The sequence below is a fragment of the Oncorhynchus mykiss genome, chromosome 32, assembly GCF_013265735.2.
Source record: "Oncorhynchus mykiss isolate Arlee chromosome 32, USDA_OmykA_1.1, whole genome shotgun sequence".
In the NCBI taxonomy this organism is placed as follows: Eukaryota; Metazoa; Chordata; class Actinopteri; order Salmoniformes; family Salmonidae; genus Oncorhynchus; species Oncorhynchus mykiss.
Window position 1 is genome coordinate 1,563,979 of NC_050572.1, and position 6,601 is coordinate 1,570,579.

A 6,601-nucleotide genomic window follows, 5' to 3' on the forward strand; every position below is an offset into this window, starting at 1 on the left:
GTCGGTAGTGGTCCTGTCGGTAGTACTGAGGACGAGGAGTCGGTAGTGGTCCTGTCTGTAGTACTGAGGAGTCGGTAGTGGTCCTGTCTGTAGTACTGAGGAGTCGGTAGTGGTCCTGTCTGTAGTACTGAGGAGTCGGAAGTGGTCCTGTCTGTAGTACTGAGGAGTCGGTAGTGGTCCTGTCTGTAGTACTGAGGAGTCGGTAGTGGTCCTGTCTGTAGTACTGAGGAGGAGGAGTCTGTAGTGGTCCTGTCTGTAGTACTGAGGAGGAGGAGTCGGTAGTGGTCCTGTCGGTAGTACTGAGGAGGTGGAGGAGGAGTCGGTAGTAGTCCTGTCGGTAGTACTGAGGAGTCGGTAGTGGTCCTGTCGGTAGTACTGAGGAGTCGGTAGTGGTCCTGTCGGTAATACTGAGGAGGAGTCGTCGGTAGTGGTCCCGTCGGTAGTACTGAGGAGGAGGAGTCGGTAGTGGTCCCGTCGGTAGTACTGAGGAGGAGGAGGAGTCGGTAGTGGTCCCGTCGGTAGCACTGAGGAGTCGGTAGTGGTCCCGTCGGTAGCACTGAGGAGTCGGTAGTGGTCCTGTCTGTAGCACTGAGGAGTCGGTAGTGGTCCTGTCTGTAGTACTGAGGAGTCGGTAGTGGTCCTGTCTGTAGTACTGAGGAGTCGGTAGTGTTCCTGTCTGTAGTACTGAGGAGTCGGTAGTGGTCCTGTCGGTAATACTGAGGAGTCGGTAGTGGTCCTGTCGGTAATACTGAGGAGTCGGTAGTGGTCCTGTCTGTAGTACTGAGGAGTCGGTAGTGGTCCTGTCTGTAGTACTGAGGAGTCGGTAGTGGTCCTGTCGGTAGTACTGAGGAGTCGGTAGTGGTCCTGTCGGTAGTACTGAGGAGTCGGTAGTGGTCCTGTCGGTAGTACTGAGGAGGAGGAGTCGGTAGTGGTCCTTTCGGTAGTACTGAGGAGTCGGTAGTGGTCCTGTCGGTAGTACTGAGGAGTCGGTAGTGGTCCTGTCTGTAGTACTGAGGAGTCGGTAGTGGTCCTGTCTGTAGTACTGAGGAGTCGGTAGTGGTCCTGTCTGTAGTACTGAGGAGTCGGTAGTGGTCCTGTCGGTAGTACTGAGGAGTCGGTAGTGGTCCCGTCTGTAGTACTGAGGAGTCGGTAGTGGTCCCGTCTGTAGTACTGAGGAGTCGGTAGTGGTCCTGTCGGTAATACTGAGGAGGAGGAGTCGGTAGTGGTCCTGTCGGTAATACTGAGGAGGAGGAGTCGGTAGTGGTCCTGTCGGTAGTACTGAGGAGGAGGAGTCGGTAGTGGTCCTGTCGGTAGTACGGAGGAGTCGGTAGTGGTCCTGTCGGTAGTACTGAGGAGTCGGTAGTGGTCCTGTCGGTAGTACTGAGGAGTCGGTAGTGGTCCTGTCGGTAGTACTGAGGAGTCGGAGGAGTCGGTAGTGGTCCTGTCGGTAGTGGTCCTGTCGGTAGTACTGAGAAGTCGGTAGTGGTCATGTCGGTAGTACTGAGGACGAGGAGTCGGTAGTGGTCCTGTCGGTAGTACTGAGGACGAGGAGTAGGTAGTGGTCCTGTCGGTAGTACTGAGGAGTCGGTAGTGGTCCTGTCTGTAGTACTGAGGTGTCGGTAGTGGTCCTGTCGGTAGTACTGAGGAGTCGGTAGTTGTCCTGTCTGTAGCACTGAGGAGTCGGTAGTTGTCCTGTCTGTAGCACTGAGGAGTCGGTAGTGGTCCTGTCTGTAGCACTGAGAAGTCGGTAGTGGTCCCGTCTGTAGCACTGAGGAGTCGGTAGTGGTCCCGTCTGTAGTACTGAGGAGTCGGTAGTGGTCCCGTCTGTAGTACTGAGGAGTCGGTAGTGGTCCCGTCTGTAGTACTGAGGAGTCGGTAGTGGTCCCGTCTGTAGTACTGAGGAGTCGGTAGTGGTCCCGTCTGTAGTACTGAGGAGTCGGTAGTGGTCCCGTCTGTAGTACTGAGGAGTCGGTAGTGGTCCCGTCTGTAGTACTGAGGAGTCGGTAGTGGTCCCGTCTGTAGTACTGAGGAGTCGGTAGTGGTCCCGTCTGTAGTACTGAGGAGTCGGTAGTGGTCCCGTCTGTAGTACTGAGGAGTCGGTAGTGGTCCCGTCTGTAGTACTGAGGAGTCGGTAGTGGTCCCGTCTGTAGTACTGAGGAGTCGGTAGTGGTCCCGTCTGTAGTACTGAGGAGTCGGTAGTGGTCCCGTCTGTAGTACTGAGGAGTCGGTAGTGGTCCCGTCTGTAGTACTGAGGAGTCGGTAGTGGTCCCGTCTGTAGTACTGAGGAGTCGGTAGTGGTCCCGTCTGTAGTACTGAGGAGTCGGTAGTGGTCCCGTCTGTAGTACTGAGGAGTCGGTAGTGGTCCCGTCTGTAGTACTGAGGAGTCGGTAGTGGTCCCGTCTGTAGTACTGAGGAGTCGGTAGTGGTCCCGTCTGTAGTACTGAGGAGTCGGTAGTGGTCCCGTCTGTAGTACTGAGGAGTCGGTAGTGGTCCCGTCTGTAGTACTGAGGAGTCGGTAGTGGTCCCGTCTGTAGTACTGAGGAGTCGGTAGTGGTCCCGTCTGTAGTACTGAGGAGTCGGTAGTGGTCCCGTCTGTAGTACTGAGGAGTCGGTAGTGGTCCCGTCTGTAGTACTGAGGAGTCGGTAGTGGTCCCGTCTGTAGTACTGAGGAGTCGGTAGTGGTCCCGTCTGTAGTACTGAGGAGTCGGTAGTGGTCCCGTCTGTAGTACTGAGGAGTCGGTAGTGGTCCCGTCTGTAGTACTGAGGAGTCGGTAGTGGTCCCGTCTGTAGTACTGAGGAGTCGGTAGTGGTCCCGTCTGTAGTACTGAGGAGTCGGTAGTGGTCCCGTCTGTAGTACTGAGGAGTCGGTAGTGGTCCCGTCTGTAGTACTGAGGAGTCGGTAGTGGTCCCGTCTGTAGTACTGAGGAGTCGGTAGTGGTCCCGTCTGTAGTACTGAGGAGTCGGTAGTGGTCCCGTCTGTAGTACTGAGGAGTCGGTAGTGGTCCCGTCTGTAGTACTGAGGAGTCGGTAGTGGTCCCGTCTGTAGTACTGAGGAGTCGGTAGTGGTCCCGTCTGTAGCACTGAGGAGTCGGTAGTGGTCCCGTCTGTAGCACTGAGGAGTCGGTAGTGGTCCCGTCTGTAGCACTGAGGAGTCGGTAGTGGTCCCGTCTGTAGCACTGAGGAGTCGGTAGTGGTCCCGTCTGTAGCACTGAGGAGTCGGTAGTGGTCCCGTCTGTAGCACTGAGGAGTCGGTAGTGGTCCCGTCTGTAGCACTGAGGAGTCGGTAGTGGTCCCGTCTGTAGCACTGAGGAGTCGGTAGTGGTCCCGTCTGTAGCACTGAGGAGTCGGTAGTGGTCCCGTCTGTAGCACTGAGGAGTCGGTAGTGGTCCCGTCTGTAGCACTGAGGAGTCGGTAGTGGTCCCGTCTGTAGCACTGAGGAGTCGGTAGTGGTCCCGTCTGTAGCACTGAGGAGTCGGTAGTGGTCCCGTCTGTAGCACTGAGGAGTCGGTAGTGGTCCCGTCTGTAGCACTGAGGAGTCGGTAGTGGTCCCGTCTGTAGCACTGAGGAGTCGGTAGTGGTCCCGTCTGTAGCACTGAGGAGTCGGTAGTGGTCCCGTCTGTAGCACTGAGGAGTCGGTAGTGGTCCCGTCTGTAGCACTGAGGAGTCGGTAGTGGTCCCGTCTGTAGCACTGAGGAGTCGGTAGTGGTCCCGTCTGTAGCACTGAGGAGTCGGTAGTGGTCCCGTCTGTAGCACTGAGGAGTCGGTAGTGGTCCCGTCTGTAGCACTGAGGAGTCGGTAGTGGTCCCGTCTGTAGCACTGAGGAGTCGGTAGTGGTCCCGTCGGTAATACTGAGGAGTCGGAGGAGTCGGTAGTGGTCCTGTCGGTAGTGGTCCTGTCGGTAGTACTGAGGAGGAGGAGTCTGTAGTGGTCCTGTCGGTAGTACTGAGGAGGAGGAGTCTGTAGTGGTCCTGTCGGTAGTACTGAGGAGGAGGAGTCTGTAGTGGTCCTGTCGGTAGTACTGAGGAGGAGGAGTCTGTAGTGGTCCTGTCGGTAGTACTGAGGAGGAGGAGGAGTCGGTAGTGGTCCTGTCGGTAGTGGTCCTGTCGGTAGTACTGAGGAGGAGGAGTCTGTAGTGGTCCTGTCGGTAGTACTGAGGAGGAGGAGTCTGTAGTGGTCCTGTCGGTAGTACTGAGGAGGAGGAGTCTGTAGTGGTCCTGTCGGTAGTACTGAGGAGGAGGAGTCTGTAGTGGTCCTGTCGGTAGTACTGAGGAGGAGGAGTCGGTAGTGGTCCCGTCGGTAATACTGAGGAGGAGGAGGAGTCGGTAGTGGTCCCGTCGGTAATACTGAGGAGGAGGAGTCTGTAGTGGTCCTGTCGGTAGTACTGAGGAGTCGGAGGAGTCGGTAGTGGTCCTGTCGGTAGTGGTCCTGTCGGTAGTGGTCCTGTCGGTAGTACTGAGGAGGAGGAGTCTGTAGTGGTCCTGTCGGTAGTACTGAGGAGGAGGAGTCTGTAGTGGTCCTGTCGGTAGTACTGAGGAGGAGGAGTCTGTAGTGGTCCTGTCGGTAGTACTGAGGAGGAGGAGTCTGTAGTGGTCCTGTCGGTAGTACTGAGGAGGAGGAGTCGGTAGTGGTCCTGTCGGTAGTGGTCCTGTCGGTAGTACTGAGGAGTCGTCGTCGGTAGTGGTCCCGTCTGTAGTACTGAGGAGTCGGTAGTGGTCCCGTCGGTAGTACTGAGGACGAGGAGTCGGTAGTGGTCCCGTCGGTAGTACTGAGGACGAGGAGTCGGTAGTGGTCCCGTCTGTAGTACTGAGGAGTCGGTAGTGGTCCTGTCTGTAGTACTGAGGAGTCGGTAGTGGTCCTGTCTGTAGTACTGAGGAGTCGGAAGTGGTCCTGTCTGTAGTACTGAGGAGTCGGTAGTGGTCCTGTCTGTAGTACTGAGGAGGAGGAGTCTGTAGTGGTCCTGTCTGTAGTACTGAGGAGGAGGAGTCGGTAGTGGTCCTGTCGGTAGTACTGAGGAGTCGGAGGAGTCGGTAGTGGTCCTGTCTGTAGTACTGAGGAGTCGGAAGTGGTCCTGTCTGTAGTACTGAGGAGTCGGTAGTGGTCCTGTCTGTAGTACTGAGGAGTCGGTAGTGGTCCTGTCTGTAGTACTGAGGAGGAGGAGTCTGTAGTGGTCCTGTCTGTAGTACTGAGGAGGAGGAGTCGGTAGTGGTCCTGTCGGTAGTACTGAGGAGTCGGAGGAGTCGGTAGTGGTCCTGTCGGTAATACTGAGGAGGAGGAGTCGGTAGTGGTCCTGTCGGTAATACTGAGGAGTCGGTAGTGGTCCTGTCGGTAGTACTGAGGAGTCGGTAGTGGTCCTGTCGGTAATACTGAGGAGGAGTCGTCGGTAGTGGTCCCGTCGGTAGTACTGAGGAGTCGGTAGTGGTCCCGTCGGTAGCACTGAGGAGTCGGTAGTGGTCCCGTCTGTAGCACTGAGGAGTCGGTAGTGGTCCTGTCTGTAGTACTGAGGAGTCGGTAGTGGTCCTGTCTGTAGTACTGAGGAGTCGGTAGTGTTCCTGTCTGTAGTACTGAGGAGTCGGTAGTGGTCCTGTCGGTAATACTGAGGAGTCGGTAGTGGTCCTGTCGGTAGTACTGAGGAGTCTGAGGAGTCGGTAGTGGTCCTGTCGGTAATACTGAGGAGGAGGAGTCGGTAGTGGTCCTGTCGGTAATACTGAGGAGTCGGTAGTGGTCCTGTCGGTAGTACTGAGGAGTCGGTAGTGGTCCTGTCGGTAATACTGAGGAGGAGTCGTCGGTAGTGGTCCCGTCGGTAGTACTGAGGAGTCGGTAGTGGTCCCGTCGGTAGCACTGAGGAGTCGGTAGTGGTCCCGTCGGTAGCACTGAGGAGTCGGTAGTGGTCCCGTCTGTAGTACTGAGGAGTCGGTAGTGGTCCTGTCTGTAGTACTGAGGAGTCGGTAGTGTTCCTGTCTGTAGTACTGAGGAGTCGGTAGTGGTCCTGTCGGTAATACTGAGGAGTCGGTAGTGGTCCTGTCGGTAGTACTGAGGAGGAGGAGTCGGTAGTGGTCCTTTCGGTAGTACTGAGGAGTCGGTAGTGGTCCTGTCGGTAGTACTGAGGAGTCGGTAGTGGTCCTGTCTGTAGTACTGAGGAGTCGGTAGTGGTCCTGTCTGTAGTACTGAGGAGTCGGTAGTGGTCCTGTCTGTAGTACTGAGGAGTTGGTAGTGGTCCTGTCGGTAGTACTGAGGAGTCGGTAGTGGTCCCGTCTGTAGTACTGAGGAGTCGGTAGTGGTCCCGTCTGTAGTACTGAGGAGTCGGTAGTGGTCCCGTCTGTAGTACTGAGGAGTCGGAGTCGGTAGTGGTCCTGTCGGTAATACTGAGGAGGAGGAGTCGGTAGTGGTCCTGTCGGTAGTACTGAGGAGGAGGAGTCGGTAGTGGTCCTGTCGGTAGTACGGAGGAGTCGGTAGTGGTCCTGTCGGTAGTACTGAGGAGTCGGTAGTGGTCCTGTCGGTAGTACTGAGGAGTCGGTAGTGGTCCTGTCGGTAGTACTGAGGAGTCGGTAGTGGTCCTGTCGGTAGTACTGAGGAGTCGGAGTCGGTAGTGGTCCTGTCGGTA